At 28.3% G+C, this 23,394-nt stretch overlaps 1 protein-coding gene across 1 annotated transcript in view; it reads right to left on the reverse strand.

Moving 5' to 3' along the window:
* LOC142327878 (uncharacterized) overlaps nucleotides 1-2,519 on the reverse strand; it is a 75,973-nt gene extending 73,454 nt beyond the window's left edge. The window contains exon 1 of the mRNA XM_075371239.1: nucleotides 2,369-2,519. The gene's annotated coding sequence lies outside the window, so the exon portion shown is untranslated. The remainder of the gene's footprint in view (nucleotides 1-2,368) is intronic.
* Nucleotides 2,520-23,394: the final 20,875 nt, after the last annotated feature.

Here is a 23,394-nt window from a genome sequence, read left to right on the forward strand (position 1 = left end):
AAAGATCCTTTTCCAAATTAAAATCAAAACAAAAATAAAACTAAAAATTTTTAAATTCAAACATTTTTAAAAAATTTTAATTAAAATTTACATATATATAAATATGAAGTCATTTACTAAAATTAAATTAAACATTAAAATTAAATCAATAATAAAATAAATAGAAATCCACGTGGACTATCTAGCCAAAATTATATGACTGTTTTTATTACTGCTTTAAGTTTTTATTTAATTTATATATATAAATTTAATTTATATATATATATTAATATATATATTATATATTATAGAGAGAGTGTGGGGGTGAGGGGAAGAGGGGGGTCTTTTCTGTTTCTTCTTCACAATGGTTTTTGTAAGAACAACTATTTAAACTTATTAAGAAAATAATAATTGTTACTTTTTAGTAACTTACCTAGTAACTTCTAGGTATTCTTCTTAATTATCTAATTATATTTTTAATTAAATTGTTTAATTATAGTTTAAATTAAATATTTATATCATAAAATAACATTTTTATATATTTAATTTAAAGAAAATTTTACATGGCATCAGGACTTAAGAGTGCATATAAGCCCCAGTGGTTTTCAGAAACAAGACACACTCTCACAAGACTCTCTCCAACTCATTCCCCTGACTCAAGACAGCTGTGGTAATCAAGATCAGGAAGCAGCAATTGTATCTGAGCCCATCCAAGTATCAACTATCAGCACAACTCCATCATCATTCCAACCAGTGGCCAAAGGACGTCTCCAGCCTGATACGACTTCAGCTTCAACTGATATAAAACTTAAGGATTTTTATAATTTCTTTTTTCGTCTACATTAAGATCATAATTTAATTTATTTTTCTTTTCAAAATTTAACTTTTTTTATTTATAATTTATTTTATTAGTTCAATGAATAATTTTTAACATTTCTTATCATTAGCATATAAATTTCTTTTTTCTAATTAAAATTTTTATCTCGAACCCAGTCACATCTATCAATTTTTCCTTTTTTTTGTAATTCTTAAGTGAAATTTGATAATTATATGATTAACAAAACAAATTTCACTATATATAATTACACTATATATATATATATATATAAATTTTAAAAAGCATGCTACTTTATAAGATCTTTATTTTACAGTTCAAGAAATTGCAATCATCACCCTTAGAAAAGTGACACCGCCACAGAAAAATCCCCCCATCACTGTTCCAGTAGTCACTACTCTATTAGAAGAACATGAAGTCTCACAACTAATATTTATCAAATTAAAACTGAAATCTTAAAATCTTATTAAAATATTGACTTATTAAAATCTTAAAACTAAAAGACAGCATTTACAATGAATCTTTTGTCTTTCACTTAAAATAAAATAGAAAAGCTAAATGCATTTTAGAAATGTCAAACAAATCTGAACCATATAATACTCCACAATTGGTTAAACATAATTTCATGATTCAATATCCAAATCAGATACACAAATGGTTTTCTGTAAAAGAATTTGGTGCATCAATAAATTTTAAATATTTATTCTATCAAATCTGCTTTATATATGAAAAACATGTACTATCTATTACAAAACTGAATGGGAACTGAGCTGGAATGCTATTTAATTTATTATCACAATAATTAGGAAGGCAAACTTATAAATGTACAACCAAATGTTAGATTAATTCCACAAACACAGATGAAATAACATGAAGATTTCATAAGTTAACTCATGTCGGAAAAATAACTGTGATCTTGTTACTAATGTTTAAATTAATTTTAAATCATTAACTATATCACTCAAAATAATTAGAATAAAATTTTCATAATTTCTGAATAAATTCTATCAACATCTTTTATTGTACTAAACAACTAACTGAAGTACCTCATTTAATTTGGTTACTGTTCACACTTTAAATAAACATAATGTGTTTCTAATAAGTTCTATTTTGTTACAAATGTAACAGTAAATAATATTCATCAATCATTTGTAATTATAGCATTTCCGGCAACCATTACGTAAGAAACACGTCAATAAGAGCATCACATTAAATAGTACTCAAGATAAAAAGTATGATTAGATTATATGTTTGAATAACTGCTACTAAATTGCACTTAAAGTAATGTAAACTCTGAATAATTACTTGTTAATATCGTAATTTATTTATTTTAGTCACTACGTGAATACAACTTTAAGAACTAGTTTTAAAACTATAGCCTAAAAATATGCCGTTGCATTTCTTTTTAAAATAAAAAAATGCACATCTGATCAAACAAGATTTGCATGAGTAAAACACAAATAAAATACGCACAGTGATGTAAAACGCTACTAACAGAATACTTACAGGTTATTTTTACAACTAGATTTAGAAATAAAATCAAAACAAACTTACCTGAACATTTATTTAATTTAATAAACTTCATTACAACTGTAATTTACTAGTTGGTATATCATTACATCGCGTTAAAACTAAATATTGAGATATTCAAATCCACAAACTGCAAACATTCATATCACTATTATGTCAGTTACAAACACATTTCTTTAAAACTGACAATGATATCGTCCGCAGGTATCCAACACAAGAAAACTAATTTCAGCAATTTGCTAAAATAACGTTATCATTCATAGAAAATAGCCCAAAGTAAAACAGTAAAAAATATTATTTTTCTTTAACTAGAAACGAGCTCCTAATTTTTATATGATCTTCGTAGGCAAATGTAAACAACCTTACTAACTTGCATGAAGTAAAAACGTGATCAATGAATATTTTTATTTTAAAAAATAAATTATATATTAATATAAATGATGACAAAACCCTTGGAAAATCTTAAAGTTGGGAAATATAATCTTTTTAGATAACTGAAAAAACAACTAAGTTCTAGTAGTTAATTTTAACTAATTATTCGTTTTGTAAATGCACATTAATTTTCACTTCTATCGAAGACTGTAAAATACCAACAATACCCGAATTACGGAATCAGCGAAATTAAAGGGTAAATATAGAAGCATCAATTTTTGCTTATGCACGTTCCTGTTATTAACAACTTGGTCTGTTAGATACACCAAACACAATTATTACAATAATTTAGACTTCATTCAATAGGCTCACGGTGTTATCACCTGGACTACTGATCTGAAATACTGTAGTTCATGAAAAGAGGAATTGTGTGATTCGAGTCCATTGCAAAAATGTAGGCACTGTACCCTGATACCTAATTTACCGAGGTACTCAACACACATGTTGACTGCAATCAACGACGGTGACTTCTTTCAAATGTTATCACTTTCCTGCAAAGTTAACCTTGGTATCACAGAAAATGTGAAACATCAAGCCTGATCAAGGCATTACGATACGAATGAAAACGGGCAAACGGCATTATTTAAAAGCAACATATCATTTCATTAAAAAAGAAAAAGTCAATCTATCAGTTGAACTAGAGGAATCGTTCAACCAATGAAGACACGAGACATCTTGCAACCACCAACAAAGGCAGTGAGTGTGTTAGCATGTACACTGGCGCTGCGACAACAGTAATCAGTAATAAAAAGCAACTGGCAATACGCACACACATGGTGACGGATATATATTTTAATTAACTGCAAGTAATTAAGTTTTAGTATACATTATAAACGCTTAGATTTGTTATGAATAACCCACACCATATCAGCAGGGCGGCCATAGGCGATAGGCAAAATAGGTGACTGCATACGGCGGTAAAATTTTGGAGCAACAAAACCGCCTGAATTAGAGCCCCAAAAAAATACACAACCCACAAAAATATATTTCAATAACTTGAATCCAGAAAATAATATTATTTATTAGTACAATGTTATTCTTATTGTACATGTTTTAAAAGTATATTTAAATTATCTCTGAAAAGAGTAGGTAGCAGTTTAGTTTGGTTCGTTGTCGATAGCTAGTTAAAAATGTAGATTTTGTTTTTCAATAAAATAATTTTCTGTAAATCTGAATTATTTTTACTGTCTTAATTAAATATGTTAGTTTTCGGGTTAACATGGTTGTTTTATAATTCTGTTCTTTTTTTTAAATTTTAGTGTTTTTGAAGCTTGGGGACGGCATTTTTTGGGTTTGCCTACGGCGGCAAAAACGCTAGAGTTGGCCCTGCATATCAAGCCAAACCAGAAATGAAGTAGCATACAAAACAGTGAAATAAAAAACTGCATATGTCTACAACCTGTTACTCTGTTTAATTTTAAGCAAAATTTGCATATTTAACACCAAAATTAATGATATATGCTTTTAAATATATAAAAATATACAGAGTAGCGCACGAAATGATTCAAAATTTGGTTTTATAAAAAAATATTTGTTTGAATCGCAATAAAGAAAAGTAAAATACAACCTGTTAACTATACACCTGGAGTTTATGTTCTGCTAATCACTTGTTCAATATGACCACCATAACGTCTAGCAACTTCTTCAACATGAACTCCTATGTTGTTAATAAATCGACGACACGTATCCTTGGTTATCTCGTCGCACGCAATGATCAGCACTCGCAGTTCCAGCACTGTACGAGGATGTTTAGGGGAAATCTGTTTGTTTAGAAATCCACAAAGAAAATAACCAACGGATTCAAATCAGGACTGTTCGGAGGCTAGTTCTGTTCACACCCAAAACGATTAGGAAATCAGTTTGAAATGACATTTGTGTTAAAATTTACTTGCAGAAAGTCTAAAACAGTATTAGCTGTGTGTGTTCTGGCTCCATTCTGCATAAACCACTCATTTTCTAATTGAAACCCTTTTACAAGAAGCTGAAGAATAAAGTTATAACGCAGCATGTTTAAATAACGTTCACTGTTCATTGTCTATTAAAAAATGAATGATCCTATTACCCAGTTGACTTGAGATAGCAGCCCAAACCGTAATTCTTGGAGCGTAATGCACCTTTTCATGAAGCACGTGTGGATTTTCGGAAGCCCAAAAAGCACATTTTGTTTATTAACAACCTCGTCTAGGTGAAAATGTGCCTCATCTGAAAACCAAATATTGTTCAACAATACGTCTTGATAAACAGCCCATTCAGCGAATGCCATTCTTTGATGTTTATTGTCAACCTTAATTTAGACTACACTGTTATTTTGTACAGATACAAATCAGTTTTTAAAATTCGCTGCACAGATCGCCTTGAAATCCCAAGTTGTGCTGCTGATTGTTAATTTGCCCGGGTTCCTCAGTAACGCTATTCTGACAGTTTCGACATTCTTTGGAAAACGAACATTGGCAGGCCGTTCGCGCTTACTTTCAAATACTGACCATTATTAAATTTTTCGTAAAATGTACGTATTGTTTAAATGAGGGCGACCACCGAGTTTGAAAATGTGCTCGAAACCGTCTTTGTGTAAGCACCACACTTTTGTTTCATTAAAAACAACAGCTTTTACACGCTGTTCAACAGTCAGTTTTCCTTTGTCAGCCATCTTGAAACGATACACAAACAGCGCATTCGGAAATAGAAGAAACTAATATTCATGAACGTTTCTCCAACATAAAACACGTTAATAATTACAATGGGGAACAAAAAGAATTTGTTTTTGTCCCAGGAAGAAAAATATTCTGATAGTATTTTTTTCTCCTGAATTCAAATATGATATCGGTTTTTCTCATCACGCAAGTTTTCCGAGAGACAGGCATTTATAATTTCAAACATTTTAATACTTTCTGCAATATTTCACCTGTGGAACATCCCTCTTGATGGTCCAACAATAATCGGCCAGCATATTAGGATTACATTTGCCTTGGTATCTCTTTTCCATAGCTGAAATCTCCTGATAAAAGTGTTTCCCGTGCTCATCCTCACTGCGCCAAGATTTCCCAGGAAGAAATCTAAGTGCGAGTGCACGAATTATACTTTTAAGGACGTACTACAACCCAAATTTTTATAAGATGTTATAAAATTGTTGACAATATCACGGTAATTTTCCACCTTTCGATTTCCTAGTTTTAGAAGTTTTTCTTAACTTTAAGGTGGACATTTTTTTTACTCCCTACTTGGCACTAGTGAACTATACCTCTGTCTTCTGGCATTTTTTTCTGTTCCTACTATCCCATTCACACAAAAAAACAACAGTACTTTGTGTAACCAACCTGCAGATAAAGAATAAGTGTAATTACTTTCAAATTACCATAAATATTCCAATCATACAATGCATATTGAAGCTTTTCCAATATATATTTAAAGTTTTCATATGTTATTTCATAATAGCAGAGTGAGCCACAGGTACTGAATGGAATTTATTGCTATTATGCAGAAGTGCAGCTTTTAAACTAACTTTAGAGGAATCAATGAACAAGCGCCATTCTGTTGAGTTTTGTTCTTTACAAAGTGTCTCCATAAGAGAAGAAATGTTATTACAAAATACAAAGCCAATTTCTTCAGAAAAATAGTCTTTAAATTCAGAATGATGATTACAATAAGAACATATTTTTGTATTTTTTGAAGAAGATTCCATCCTTTTAGCCGGGAAGCAAGCATTTCAGACCGTTTTTTGGATAACTTTAAATCTCATATGAGATCGTTAAGATTTTCTTGAGTCAGTAAATGAGGCTCAGATGAACTGCTTTGTTCAAAAGTGGTCTCACCAGAATCTGTTACTTTTTCTTCCTTACTTCAATCAGATTTTGAGCTCTCTTCATCCAATGTCACATGTTCTGGAGGCTTTGTATGGGCAATTCTTCACAGTGTGGAACTGGTCTCATTGCAGATAGTAAGTAAGGGTACACCATTGTATATTCTGATTTTGACATATCCCTTTAATGTTTGTTAAGCAGAAATAACAGTCAGAAGAGTGATCCTTGGTTTTCTCCAAATCATAGGAATAGCAAATGGCATGTGCCATTTTTCCATGCAGTGAGAACCAAGAACACGATAAACAACAAATATGTGAAGCCCAGGCCCTTCTTTGGTCCCCGACTTTACACCCAAAATAAAGTTCATAACACTTTTTTACTAATGGAGTAAGGTTTCGCCTTTGGGATTTGAGCGTCACTTCACCACAAACATAACAAAAATTGTTAGGTTGATTTAAACAAACTCTAGGCATTTTGTAACTAACGACTAATTAAAAAAAGTAAAGTTATAAATATGTAATACACAATAATTGAGACACACATTGATGAATTTACTGGTACATTACTATCTCATAACTGGCATTGTTATGAATGTGTGCTAAACTAGATCACGTCTATACATGTCTGAACCTGCACAACAGTAGCAACGCTACCCTTTGAATTAGCTCATTTGGTTCCATCATATTTACAATGCTCTAGAAGCTTTTACTTGACAATGAACAAATGGACGAAAAAATGCTTTAAAATATTAAAAAAAATTAAAATAACAAAAAAACTGTGGATGATGGAGAAATTCCGAATGTATATTTAAAAAAAGGTTAAAAAATACTACACCTATTGGTACTCGTGAGACAAAAATCATGTTGACCAGTGTTATCAACCTATCAATTATTGCCAAAACAAATGTTCCATCATTTCATGCACCACTCTGTATATTTTTGTAACAAAAACTCAAATCAAATCTTTTATCTAGTATTTAATAATTCACATCAGGATACTTTTACTTGTCTTTGCGACTATCTAAAGTAGTGGTTGATGATCACTTAAAATTATTTAAAAATACTAAATCTGTATTTTACAATTATCTTAAAATTATTTGTCAACAGCAATCTTTACCCTTAATCATAACTGAACAGTTCAGGCTAGGATTTTAAAATCATGAGTCTGAAAGAAATGCTCTACAATGAGATAAGGGTCCAATTCTAGTACCAAATAAATTTTTTTTAGTAAAATTGATACACATTTCTTTCCCCCTGGGCACACAATAAAGTGTCATTATGACAAAATATTTATATATTAAATAAATAAATATTAAAAACTAAAACCCAGTAACATAAAAATGTAGCATAAACTGAAAACACCTGTAACATGTGTTAAAAGCAAAATAAAATCGTAATGAGATATTACATTAATAATCTAAATTAAAACAATAAATTTACAATTTACCATGCCAAACGGCATAAATAGCTGAAACATACTACAGAAGCTCAAATATTTGCATATAAATGGACGACCCTTAGAAACATAAAACATTCTACAACGTTGTCTCGTTGTTTCCTAAGATATTTCTGACACAATGTTGCATAACAGACAATCCACAAGGATGTGGTATTAGTTTGTTGGAAGTCGCAGTGAACACAAATCTGTCTGAGTCATGAGATTTCCATGAGTGAGCCTAGTGTGCCCTATATGCGAATTGTATTAGAGAAAATAAATGCACAGTATTCTTAATTATATAAGATGTCAACATTTAAAAATCATTTATAAAAAATGAAACGCTCACTTTAAACTTTTTAAGTATTATAAACTTAAAGTATTTACAGTTGTAAAAATACTCATAAAAAGATCAATGAAATTATGATTAATGAACGGTTGAAATTTGAGCACCTCCTCTCAACAGTTATTTCTGCATGAGGAACTTCATGTGATACAGTATTCTTAACAGGACAAAGTTTATTGTTGATGGTAGCATTCCATTCAGTTTGCCATTCATCATGGATCATCCTCTTCAGAAAACAGATAAGATCATCAGAAACAACAGTGAAAGGAGGCTGGAAACAAGTCTTTCTTTCTTTTGGTACACTATCAACATGCTCACTGCCTGAAATTCCAATCTGGCTGGAGATCCAGAAATAACAGACAGTATGTCACAGATAACAGGTTGTCTGGAGTACATGTCTCTAATCATCTGTAAGGCACTCTTGGAATCTGAACAAACACGTACATATCAAAATGTTGGGCTAATTATATTTAAGGCCTTATTAATAGCATATAGCTTCACAACAAAAACACTAACACAGGAAAGACTGAAACAAATTGCCTTTCTTTTAAACAACTCTTTTATGCTCATAGAAAATTTAAACATACACTATCAACTTAAATATTAGTAAATCCCTTATAAAATCATAGTACTTTTCCTTATATATTTTATAAGCAGAATTTTAGTTCACATTAACATTTAAAACATATTCTCAAACAAGAGATATATATGGAAGGCAGATACAGCACAAAATAGGATGTAATTAACACATACCTTTTTACTTTCAACTTCTCTCATCATCACTGATGAGACACCAGTTTTAATACATAAGTTCATAGAATGAGATCTACAAATTTAGAAGTGGTTTGAACTCAAAAAAGTACATATACTAAACCATTTGTAAATCTGTAATGTGTTTGTTCAAGATGATCAGCAATGACATCAATTAAATCTTAAACCTTTTTTATGACAAACCAAACCAAAGTTTATAACAAAACATTTTCAGAAAAATTACTTAAAAAATGTTCAAGTTTCTTTACTGAAAATTTACATTTATGGTATAGTATTATTATAAAATTATTACATTAATTTGTCACTAACAAAAGCTTAAAATTAAATTAGATTTGTAAACAATATAAGATGAAGCATTTTTTAAAATGTATTTTAATCACTTGATAAAAATAATCAAAAGAACAAAAATTAAATAAATAGATAATAATGCTTTATTCAAAAAGTACATATTTATTCATAATTTTTATAATAATTAAAATAAAAAGAACTTTTATATTTTAGTTTAATAAACAATAAGTATAATAAAACATATTTAGATAATAATTATTATAATGAGTAACAGAAAATAGAAAAATTACCCACACTACAAAGTTTATTAAACAATATATAATAATAAGTAATAATAATAATAATAATTTATAGATCATATTATCACAAGACAACTTCATTTAAGGCATAAATATTAATTAATTAATAAACTGTAATGAATTAAGTGTATGTAATGGATGGGATTAAGTAATTAACATAATCTGTTTTGATTTTTTTTTATAAATAACTTACTGTTATTATATCTGCTATATTTTCTTTTACCTATGATAACTGACATTACTTTTACTATAAAATACTTCTACATGTTTAAAATTAATCATAATCACCTGTAATTAAAATTAAGAATGTATAAATATATATATTTTTTTAAATTGAAGTTGATTCTATTAGACATTTCAGATGTTAACTTCTAGCTGAATTTTCATCTCTGTAAATCAAGATGTTAATCATATTAAATAAATTAAAATGAATAAATTTATAATATTAATGTCCATCCAACTCACAAAATAATGGAATGTTGGAACCAGAATACAATCTTAAACCTCAGAAGGAATTAGTTTAAATATTTTTAGATTGTTCATTGTTACTAATAATACTACTTTTCCCATTGAAAAATAGTTACAATGAATAGCTAAGATTTTTATCATACTCTGTGAAATTGTATGATATTCCTCCTTCAGGTTACACCATCTTAGCATTATGCTGTTGCAACAGCTTTGATTACACATCATGTTCTATACAATCTGTGGTTTATGTAATATTATTATAATATTAATCTGTATTCTTTCTGTATTAATAATTATATACAAATATTTTATAAAACAATTTAATTTCTGATGTAAAGTAACCAATCTTTAAATTTTGCTCATTCTAAGTACTACTTCTATTTCCATTTGTAGCCCAACAAAGCTTACTGTTTATCTAGCCTAAGTAGCAGCATTAGTTCTACTGATATTATGTTAGTAATAGTCTTTTAAAGAGTAATAGGTTGCTTTTACTTCAAGTATACAATTAGGTTGTTTTAATCATTACTTTATACCACACTACAAAAAGTACTGCAATAAATAAAATCTTCATTTTTCATGTAAAATCAAATAGTAATCTATTCTCATACATTAATCTTATTTAGTTGAAATTATCTACATTAAAAAATAAAGTAAATAAAATTTTAACAGCATTTTCAAAAAAATAATGAATAATTCATAATAAATAATTAAATTAGTTATGAGTAAATAGCAAGTTATTGAAACAACAAATATTTACAACAAAAATTTTGCAAGGTCACAAAATAACCAGATTCATATGAACAAGTTAAGTTCAAATTCGTTAATTAAATTATTAACAATATTAACTAATTATTCAAAAGTAGTAGATGGTTTTAATCTAAAGCCTTATATACGATGTCAGTAAAACGAATTCACAAATTTCAACACAGATTAATAATTACAAATAACAGGTAATAATTACAAATAACATGTAACCAACCAAAAACATTATTTGTAAAAGTATGTTTATCACAAATTTCTGTTATATTTTTCTTACTCCATAACACTAATTAATTAAGAAAAGTTAAGAAGAAAACCCTAGTATTTCTGCTTGATTTCATAAATAAGTAAAATAAATAAATTAGCAGAGTATAATTTTAAAAAGTATCTTCATTTTTTTACACTTATTACAGGTGATTATATACTAACTATACACCATTATCTTAAAAGCAAAGATAAAAAAGAGACTTAAGAATGCATTACGAGAACACACATAGATCCTCATAGGTCATCCTTTTCAACTATTTGTTCTAATGATAATGTTTGCTACCAAAAATCAAAGAGCTCTCCTACTTAATAATACATTTCCACAATAAATGTAAAAAATACACACAAAAAACAAAGTTCTTTAGTTGTGGGTTAGTATAAATCCGAATCTACATATCTTAAAATTATATCCATCTTTGATTTTGGGTATAAACAGAAAATGTACAAAATTAACAAAAAACCATTTACTTTGCAATATGTTTATCATGGTCATAAATTTCATTAAACCATTTCCTGAAATTTGATTTAATCTATTTCAGTTTCACTCAGTACCCAATAACAACACATAACATCTGTGGTCGGAAGAACCTCAAATAATTTATAAATGAAAAAAGGACCACAAATCGACATTTAAAATACAAAAACAATTTACCTTGACCACAGGAATGTCAACTCATAAATTTGTAAATAAGAGCAAATTGGGACACTTCAATAATGTTTCAAAAAGTAAATCATACTGATTACTGATATATTCAGTTGTAAAATAAGTAAGGGGATATTCTACAAACTATCCACTACACATATATATATATATATATATATATATATATATATATAACATAAATAACATAAAAGCACACAATGAAATTCAATACCCACAATAAAGAAAATATTAACTGGAAAAAATCAGTTAACTACGGTATATGCCTAGCTATTTTTTTTAAAATTATTTTAACTTTATTTTTTAATGTTAATACTAAAAATTTAACACACTAAAATAAAGATACGACACCAAACTAAATTATCATCATAGATTATTTCCATATATTAATAATATAAAAAAATATATATTGTATAATTAATATTAATTTATCTAAAAATAATAACTAATAATTAAAATCTAATAATAATAATAATAATGATATTGATTTTTAGAATCTGGTGACTGTATTATATTATCATCATCATCCACTTTTATTAAGAAATAATAATAAAAGAATACAGCATTATATAAAGTGAATCAGATAAAAACTGCAATAACTAAAACCTAAGAAAAATTATCACAATATATCCATCCATAATATTAAAAATAAACAGAAAAACATTGTTTATTTATTAATAAAATAAATAAAATACTTTGAATTAATATAATTCACAGAACTACAAATGAATATTACAGTACAACTTTATTAGTTTAATTAATTAAAACCAAAGTTTCCTCAATTGATAATTAAGATGTTCAATAAAGCAGTGATAGATCCAGGGGGGAAAGATTATTTAAGATTCCTCTCCCTCCACACCAAAAAAAATAATTTTCTTAAAGAAATATATTATTTATAGAATTAGTACAGTACATCTAATAAAATAAGTAAATTAATGAAGGGTTCAAGTAGAGATTCTTGAATCTCCTTTATTTACCTGCTACTGAAATTGAAATGTAAAGTTGAATCCACGTTCTACAAGGTTGCAATATGAAGAGAATGGGTGAGATAGTACGAAGGGGAAGTGTGTGACATACTACCAATACTTATTACAAAACATAGCCATCACTAATTATGTAACTATTCATATTACAATAATTAGTCACTTTTGATTAAGAGAACAAATGGCAGCTACCACTATAAAGACAACTGTAGTGAAACATTTCCAATCCAACAGTATAATCACTGGTTGCATTGCTTTTAACTTCTCAGAACCTGGAATTCTTCAATACGTTGATTAAATCACCCTTTCATTTCAAATTCTGTCTATAAAATTTAACATATAAAAGAGAATATTCTGTTAATATTAAGTAGTCAGGCAGAATCTTTATCCTAAGCATGTAAATATAGCTAGTTGCCTGCTAGCATATAACATATAATAAAAATGGAATAATGTATAAATATACCTCAATACTTTTATTTCAATACTCCTTTTACATAAAAATAATAATACAATCATATCTCCATTGGAGATCCAAACTGTGTCTGGCTGACTAAAATTATAAAAATTCGTTACACAAACAAACAATAAAATGGTTTAATTTAAAATGGTTTACTAAATTAAATCGCAATCATGCCACTTCAGTCAGGGAACATCCCTGATGGTGTTATGTTATCGTGCAGATGTATTTTCATTAAATTACTTTGTTTTTAATAAGAATATTTCAATTAAATATAATTTGTAATTATAACTAAAGTTTTAAGGGATAAAACAAAATGACAACAAATAAGTACAAAAATTCATTCACTTACAATGGGGATGAAATTAAACTGGTTACAGTGATTTTTATCATAATAATGAACTTAATGGAAAAATTAATCTTACATTAAATGTAGAAATGATGACAATAAGCTGATCTACTAGGAGAGAAATAACACATCTTTTAAAAGATGATCTATTATAAATAAACCAGTGAGGCATTATAGTTTTTTGAATCGATCATCTTAACCATTGAATTACTTTGGATTACTGGGGTTTTTGATTAACACAGTTGTACTGCTTTTAATTTATTATTAATAATAATAAATTTATTTAGAATTTGCAGTCATATTATTTAATTATTATTACTGAGCTATTTTAAATACAAAAAGCTATGGTAGAATAAACCAGTTTTTAATAGTATTTATAACAATAATAATTATGGCAACTTATACATACATACATTTTATTATTATTAAAAATAAAACCTACAATACTAATATTATTAATACTTATATCTAATTTAATTAATCAGAATTATCTGTTTAATTTAATTAACCAACAATATATGAATAAGCTGTATCTCTGTGTGTGATTTGTTTTAGAAAAAACTTTTCTAGTGTGTTTTATTTTAATATTAAGTTTGCTTTCAAATTTAGAACACATAATTTATCGTATTAATTTTCGGTAAGATTACATACTAGCTGATAAAAAGATGTATTACCAAAATATTAGAAGTCGAAGAATAATTTCTTTATATTAATAAATCATAACAGAAAATAGTGCTGAGCAGAAAACTCAGATTTGGTGTAGAATCCTTCCCAGACAAAAATTCTACACCCAAAATATCATTATCTTAAGATTCACTAAAAATATGTATAACACTAAGTTTTCTATAGGAAAAACCTCAAAAGTTAAACAAACTTGGTTTTACACATTCCAATGTTACATAACTTTCATTCAAGATTTGGTTCTTTAGTTTAAGAAAAAATCTTTTAAAATATTCTTAATTACTGTTCTTTTTATTTAATTTTAAACAAAAAGAATAATAATAACAAATAAAAAATAAAGGTAAAATGCAGCAAATAATTTTTCTTTTTAGGTGTTGTTAAATTATTCATTACAACAGACTTAATTTATAGTAATGCGCACAGTCATTTGTTATAACATGCTTTCTATCATAATTTTTCCAATCTTATATGAAGTGACTTTTTTTATGGAAAATGTTTTTTCTTTGGTAAAAATTATTTTATACTTAATCAAAAATTACCTTCACAGAATAAATATCACATAACTCAAGCTGCCTCAAAATAAAGCACGAAAGGAAAACTTCCTTTCATAACTTAAAAAAAAAATTATGCTAATTCTCTTTTTAAACATAAAAAAAATCACTTCATCCAACACAAATTGAAAATGCGAACATACAAAATAAATCTAAAAACAAAAAAAAAATAGTTCAATTGTTAAATTGTGCAACATATAAAGAATGTCACTTAAAATGTCAATAACTTTTCACACACTGGAATCAATCAGTTTTTCTATTTATTTATTTTTGAAAACACACAATACGAGATAACAAATCATACAACTAATCTAATGTAAAATATTAAAACTGAAAAAAAACTTAGTATACAGAACTAAAAAAATATTGTAACTTTTTAAAATAGAGCACAATAATAAACAGAAATTGAAAGACATCATTTAAAAAAAAAATTGTTTTCATTTTTTTATCTTATCACAAAATAACAGACCAAACCATCAATAGAAATGACATGATCTGACTTAAAATTAATTACAATGACAAAAAAAGTGATGACTGCACAAAAATGTAAAATTTAAAAAATGCCCATAATTTTGTTTCTGCATCACTGAAACAATTACCAATTTGTGTATTGTATTCTTGTTTATATCGACTAGTCTATAACTGAAATATTTTTTTTTATTTTGTAAAAACTGATATTTTATTTGTTTTATGCAGAAAAAACAATAAATATATTACTACAATTAAAACGGTGAATGAATGTACATAAATGGTGGAGAAATATTTATGTACCATCTTACTGCATGTATTGCATGTTGATTTAAAAATATTATAGGGAAGAATAGAAAGATAACTCTTAATACCAATAAATTTTATTCCACATAACATTTCAACATAAAAATACTCATACAATGAAAAATAAATACAAGAAGTCCCACAATGTTCAATACCTTGAACCCTAGAAAGCAGTATTAGTCACACTACAAGTAAAATAAGAGCATCTGCACTAGGCCTCAGTCTATGAGTACAGTTCAAACTATGGTATCTATCTTTTAAATATAAATATACTATAGGTTTACACTTCATAACTTTTTCCATAAGATATTTTTTTTCATTTTGTTTTGAAATGATTAAGGTATATTTTATTTCAACAATTTATTTTGGAACAGGCTGCACAAGTGAAGATTGCTAGCACATAGGTTCAGCACTATAGCCATCTGTGGGCATTTGGCGCTACACAAACATTAAAACCAAAGTATTCATAGGTAAAAAAATTAAAATGACATTGTAATATACACAATCAATAATAATAAAATCAACAAAAATAGTCACCACTGAAACATACATAAAATCATCATTTTAGCAAGGGGTTTACAAGACATATTGTCTTCAATACATATGTCAAAAAATTTAATTGTAAAAACTTTCTAATAGTATTCCATATCTACTGGAGAGGGGGAAGCTTTTCTCAACACAGTACAGTCTCTATATAAAAACTACTGTCAACATAACAGCTTATATGTGATATTGTAGGTCCAAAATTAAAATTAATATGGCTGTAAGTCAGACTTAAATACCTATAATAAAAGTGCACTTTGGTCGCAGGGGTTCAATTAACTGTACTATCTTAGGATAGTGGTCTGAGATTAGATGAAACAAATTTCTAAATAGCAATGACTGGGTTTACAGCATGTCAAACCAATATATGCAGGAAAAAAACAGAATTTCTGATATCAAACATAAAAAAGATTAGTTTTTTTTAAATAAATACATAGATATTTGATTTTATAAACTTTTTTAAGCCACCGATGAGCGTCTTAAATGCAATGCTTGTTGTGCTTGAATAAAAGTCTGGAAAAAACTTAATGATCATTTAAATACACTAAATTTATCAGGATGTTTGAACATGTTAATAACATTCTCGAAGACTGACTTTCACACTTTGCATGCATCAGCATAAAATTTGTTTATTTAGACCACACAATTCAGTTTCATATTTAAATATTTTAATTAAACTTTAGAATCCTATTTCTTTTCTAAATACTATACACATTTTTAATTTTAAGCTGACAGACTTATGAAATAATCACAGTAGAATAAATTTAACTTATTAATTTTTCAAAATTGGGAAATTAAAATTTTTCATATTTATTATAAGTAAATAATAGACTACAGACCCACTTAAGAGTGAATCTTAATTTTGAAAAGTATATGATATTTTAGTCGCAAGTCATTGAACTAACTTATCCCTTGTTAAAAGAAATATTAGCAACATCATAGCTACTGTTTTTTTTTTTTTTTTAAATTGATTAATCATATGTAGTTTGAATTTATTATTAATATAAAATGATTTTGAATTGTTTTTTAACACTTCACACTAATTGTTACCTCATATAAAATTCCAAATTATCTGGACTTCCATTCAGATTATTAAATTTATTCTGTATAAAACAGTTATATGGTACATGTAATAGATAAACACCTAGCAGGTATATCAACAAATAAACAAGTAAATAATGTGGTAATGGGCTTTGGAGCTATTTAATTAAAAAATTAATGTAAAATAAAGGTAAAACAATTGAACAAATGAATTATTTAATTTCAGTAGCCAAAATAAAAATAAAATTTAATTATTTCTGATAACTACTTATCAAAATTCTACAAGAAAAATGATTAAAGAGCACAATCTATTCATAATCTACATCAATTACATTCTAATTTATAACTATTAAAAACTCTCATCTTTAAATGATAAAATTATAATTTTTCTTGTGAACAAAGGCAAAATAACACATAAATCCTGATCACCATTACTGCATTTTCAAATTAACGTTAAAATTTGATTATTATTTTAATGGCTGTGAAATGGATTTTTAAATATATTTTATTATTGTGTTTTTCTTTAATAAAACATGTATAAACAAAAAATTATTTAAAAAAATATCACTTTTGTTTAAATATGTACAATGAAAAAAGGTAAGAAAAACATTTATCTTTTAAACTACTGAGCAAATAAAAAAAGAACTTATGTATTAATTTTTATTAATATAAATTTATGCTGAGTAATCTACCAATTCAGTTCAGGTGAATCCACATTATTCATCCTCTGGGTTTCAAGACCCGATTCTTTGGGTTTTCCATAAAAAATTTAGGGAGGTACATTTCAGGAAATTTCAAATGAGACATCAGGGCCCTCCAGAGGGGTGTCAAGTTTAAAAATGGCATTTTATCAGTGAAAATACATATAAGAATAGTACATGTCATGGTTTATGAAGGGGCTCGAGCTCTGTTGATTCACGCAACTTGAATGTACTAAATGGAATCTTGCTAAAGGTATATTGAGGATAAGTATTTGCTCAACTTAAGACAATCACAAAACTTAAAAAAGAGATGATAAAATTAGGATTAAGGCTTAGCAAGAGATATGTATAAATAGGTTGTAGGTTGGGCAAAGGAGAGACTATGGGACTATACCACGTGGTGAGCTACATCAACCAATCACAGAATTTAGAGTGAATTTTCACAAAAACAGAAAGATATAAAAGAGTGATAGCACAAATGTCTATCATCTGATTTCTGCTTATTGAACAATAATCAAAAGATTAAAGCAAGCTGTAGCTGACATGAGATATTCTATATATAATATTGAATAATTTCATAGAGCTCATTAATTTTTATCCATTGCATAGACAATGTTTAATAGCCTACAGTTTGACAGCCACCTCTATAGGGCTGAATTGGATGGTAGAGGACATCCCCTACATTCTAGGGGAACCAGTCGGCTTAGAATGCTGATGCCACATCTTGTGGAATTCAGCCTGTTCCAAGAAGTTTTATGCTTGCCAGTATGTAACAGTTTGTTTAAAACTTTTATTAGATATCATAATTACAACCGATGCCACATGGCGATCATATAGGACCTGTTAAAGACCCATGTCTTGGTAATGGTATTTGCAATTTAAACAGTTTTAACCAATTTTGTTAGGTTTACAATGATGACTTGTTTTGTGAGTTCTGTAATCCAAACAGTTTGCCTCACACCAACTGGAAAAGTGTGGCGTTTGTGTGGTCGGCTTGGGCTTAATATGTAGTGGACAGTACCCAACAAATAGTTCAATCGCAGGCCACGAATTTCAACAAGCAGTTGAAAGTAACCAATGAGTTTGGCTTTGGCAGCATTTATGACTTAAGTATCAGTTGTTTAACCTTCAGCAGTATAGAATTCTGAATCTGGAATATTTTGATTAAAATGTTGCATATTCAATTAAAATAATTGCAAAAATGAATAAATTTTAAAACTGATATACTTGACATGGAAATAAATTCATCTGATAGAGGACAGCTTTGGGCAGTTTGCCATTAATTAGATATTATTTAATCTACTCTGTAATTTTTAGTGATTTTTTATAAAAAGTATAAAAGGACAAGTAGCTCGAACATTCAGCATTTGATATCTTCCCTTCACAACATCATGCATAACTGAAGATTTGTTAACTATATTGTAAACTTTTTTAATTAATATTGAATTCATCTGACAGAGAGCAGCTCTGCGTAGTTTTATCACTGCTCATACGCATTCAATAGAGGTATAAAAGGAGCAACAGCTGAACATTCAGCATTTGATATCTTATTGAAAAGTAAACATCAATTACATTTGAAGCTGAACTAACAACTATAAATTCTTATTCGAGTATTAAAATATTAAACAGAAAAATTTTTTTTTAATCCCTTTACCTAATTCAACAATTTGATAAAGCTAGAAAAAAAAGTAGGAAGATTTGAATAACATTGTAAATGCTGGTTGTAATTTATTCATTTTTTGAAGAGGAAAAATATTTTGAGATATTTGAAATCCATATCAATGTATCAAAAAGACTGGATAAAAATTCTCAAACATTTGTTAAAGATCTTTATACAGAATTCATATTTGAATTGAAAAAACTGAAAATTAATGAACCTAAATCGGCTGATGCTGTCAATCAGAGATTACAAACAATTAAAAAACAGATCTCAAACCCAAAGAGAAAAAACTTGAGATATGTATATATACTTAAACATCAGGTCTGAAGTTCAACCACATAAAGAAAAACCACTTAGCACACTGTCTTATGCCAAATTTACTCACAAAATGTTTATTAAGAAATACATAGAATTCTCAAGCAGTGAAAACTCTCTGTGCAAAAAATTGAACAAGATCCGTCAAGAAAAATCAGATGAAGTCATAAATGCTATTCAAGACAGAAATGAAGATCAGTTGAACAAAGAAGACATGAAAAAGTCCAAAGATATTGAGAATAACATCCCCACTGATACAAAACAAATTTAAAAATATCTCAAAATTGAAGTGGAATACAACAGGTCATATCTCTTCAACGGGATCTGTTGCACATGTAACAAATTTTTTAGTTACCATAAAAAAAAATAGTAGATGGGAAATTATAAATGGTCCTCAAGAATCAAATATCAAATTAGTAATTGAAAATTTATAAGAGGATTTATCCCAAACCTTGTATAAACAAGATGGCAAAGTATTTATATGTCGACTTTGTAACAAAAATTCTAGAATTGCCATAGAAATTGTTTTTTTGAATACAGAAACAAAAAGAATACATTTACTCAAGTACTGATGAAATACAATTAGATAGAGGAATCTTTGTTGGATATATATCACACTATTGACGCCAGTTGCAATGACTTCACATATCACATCATTATCTCAAATTGCAAAGGCAAAATCAATCTTATGTCAGAAGCAGGGCTGGCTTACAAACATATGCTTGATAATGGCTGGTAAAGTTCCTGAAGTGCATGGAAAGAAGAAAAAAAAGTGCATGGAAAGAGAAGGATGAAGGAAATACCTAAAGCTTTCAATTTGCTAAGAAAATGGAACCTTTGAATCTTTGAAATAGAATATTTCAAAGATTCTCAAACTGAGACTGTTTGGCCAAAAATCAGTAAAGTAAATCAGAAAATGCTCAGTCTTTCTGGTGTAATTCAGACTACAAAAGGAGATCTCACAGAACTCAATGAAGAAGAAAAAGAATATTTTATTCCTACTACTAAAAGACACAGTAAAGATGATTTCAAAGTTTATGATTTTATGAAACCAGTTGCTCAACTCAAAAACTTTGGGGTAAGTTACCAAGATTTAAGGAAAATGACCAATCCTGGTTTATTTGATCCCAATCTAAAAACTACGGCTTTTCCATGAGATTTCCCAGGAGGAAATCTCACACCAGTAAAAATTCTATTGAATCAATGCTTTTCAAGTACTAGGATGTATTTTTGACTGATGAAAAATCAATGATTGATGTTTTGTCCATGGAACCAATAATGTATCAGATATCATTCTGATCTAAATCAACAGAACAAACACTCCGGAGGTTAACATATAATTGTTTTTGGTGATCCTGCTCAGTTGCCAGCAAGAATCATGCCTTGGTCCTGTTAATAATTTCAGAATCTTCACTTTGGGGACCCTTGTAAGGCAGAAAGATGATCTCTTTTTGCACTAACTTTAGGAAAGGTTTGTCTCTGAAATACCACAGAAAAAATAATTGAGTTCCTACAGAAAATGAATTGCAAAATTACCTAGGCATGAACACTACTAATAATAATAATATCACAATCATACTATCAAAAAAAATTTCAAGAGGATCACTTGAATGACCTAGTTTTAGAGAAACTACAGAGACAAACTTATGTTTTTCATATATTAGTGTATTAGTGATATTAGTGTATTCAATATTTACTATTTAATCCGCTGGGTTAGGTTAAACTCATCACAAAATCAGCTGATTTTTGAAGTCGATCTATGGTTCAAGATCTTGTAAAGGTAGTTTCTTTCATATGGATTTGAATGCTAGACTACGAATACCAGTGTTCTTTGGTGGTTGGATTTCAATTAACATCATGTCTCAGGAGTGGTTGGCAAAACTATACATTTATAATTATACACCAAACTGCACACAGATACCTTGGTATCTCTGCAAAGTACTGTTGACATCATGTCACTGTGTTGTTACTCTGGTACATCTAACCTGGTACACATAAATAAATAAATAAAAATATGCTAATAGTAAATTCATTATTCTAAACTCAATAGAGGGAGTTAAAAAAAATTCTGGACAATATGACCCATATGTCAAACTCTGAATGATTATGGACAAAATGCTTATATTTGAATCCAATTCCCTTTATCTCTTGGATATGCTTCCACTGTTCACTAGTACAAGGCATGACAACAGATAAAGCCATAGTGAAATTGGATAAGCATTTTTTTGACTTGAACCAAACATGTCACCTTCACAAGAACTAGAAAAAACTGAAGACCTCTACTAGATTTATTTAAGATCTCTAAAATATTCCTCTCAAAATATTACAAAGATTTACTAGATTGGTTTGACAAGCATGACTGTAATAGTGGCAATCGTGACCCAAATTATTCATGGCCTAAATGGACTGAAAGAGAATGCAATCACAAAAATCCCAGAAGTAAAGACAGCCTCTGGAAGTAAAGATAACAATGAAGATGGAATGAACCTATAGCAATGGAAACCATGAGAGATGTGTAAGTCACTCAATGAAATAGCTGACAAAGGTTTGTGTTTCCCAACAATGGAAGATCTGCAAAATTTTTTTCAAATGATGGAATGTCTGAATTCTGTAACAAGGTTACATTGCGTTCAACAGAGCCTCAGTGTTGGAAATTTCTCATATTTGCCACTGACCTCTATCACTGATCAAGAAATTTACCTTCTATTATCAACGACAACCATTTAGATTTTAATGCCCAACCTGATGACCATTGTTTCTATCAAGCTGTTGCTTTATTTGAAACAGGTTTCAAGATGACATCCCATTAATCAAATTCTGTGCCCTCGTATATGCCGCAATATAAAAAAAAAAATTTCTACAGTGTTGTGAGTATTTTGGAGAGACACTAAGAGAATTCTGCCTTTCATTAGCCATGACTCAATATCTTCAGATGACCAATAAGAGATATTAACAAATAATTCAAGGAAATTTCAAGACAAATGAATTTATTTTGGCTTCTATGTCACACAAATGATATCAGTTCACACATGAACACATGATCGTTGTATCAATGTTTGAAGGATTCCTTCAATTGGGGTCATGAGTTCTGGTCTAATATTCCAGCCCAGACATGAATATCATCACTCAAAATCATCAATGGTTCAACAAAGAGGCAATCATATGTATGCCCTAATTCTTCATGATCCCAAAACAGAGACTGCTCATTTCAGTGTTTTCATCTAGAATTTTGAAATTAAAATATTTTACCTACAATGTAAATAAGAATGCATAATACAGATTCATCTAAGTGTTCAGTTTTTTCCCCAATATAATCGTCAACTTATCCTTGCAAAATTTAATTTCTACTAATAGTATTTTTCATCCATATCATATAATCTTCTTTTTATAATATTAATTCTTAAAATTTAATGTTACTCACTCATGTAGATTAATAAAGTAATTGATAAACTATAAATAAATGAAATGTTTTT

Source organism: Lycorma delicatula, chromosome 7 (genome assembly GCF_047948215.1).
Source record: "Lycorma delicatula isolate Av1 chromosome 7, ASM4794821v1, whole genome shotgun sequence".
NCBI classification, from domain to species: domain Eukaryota; kingdom Metazoa; phylum Arthropoda; class Insecta; order Hemiptera; family Fulgoridae; genus Lycorma; species Lycorma delicatula.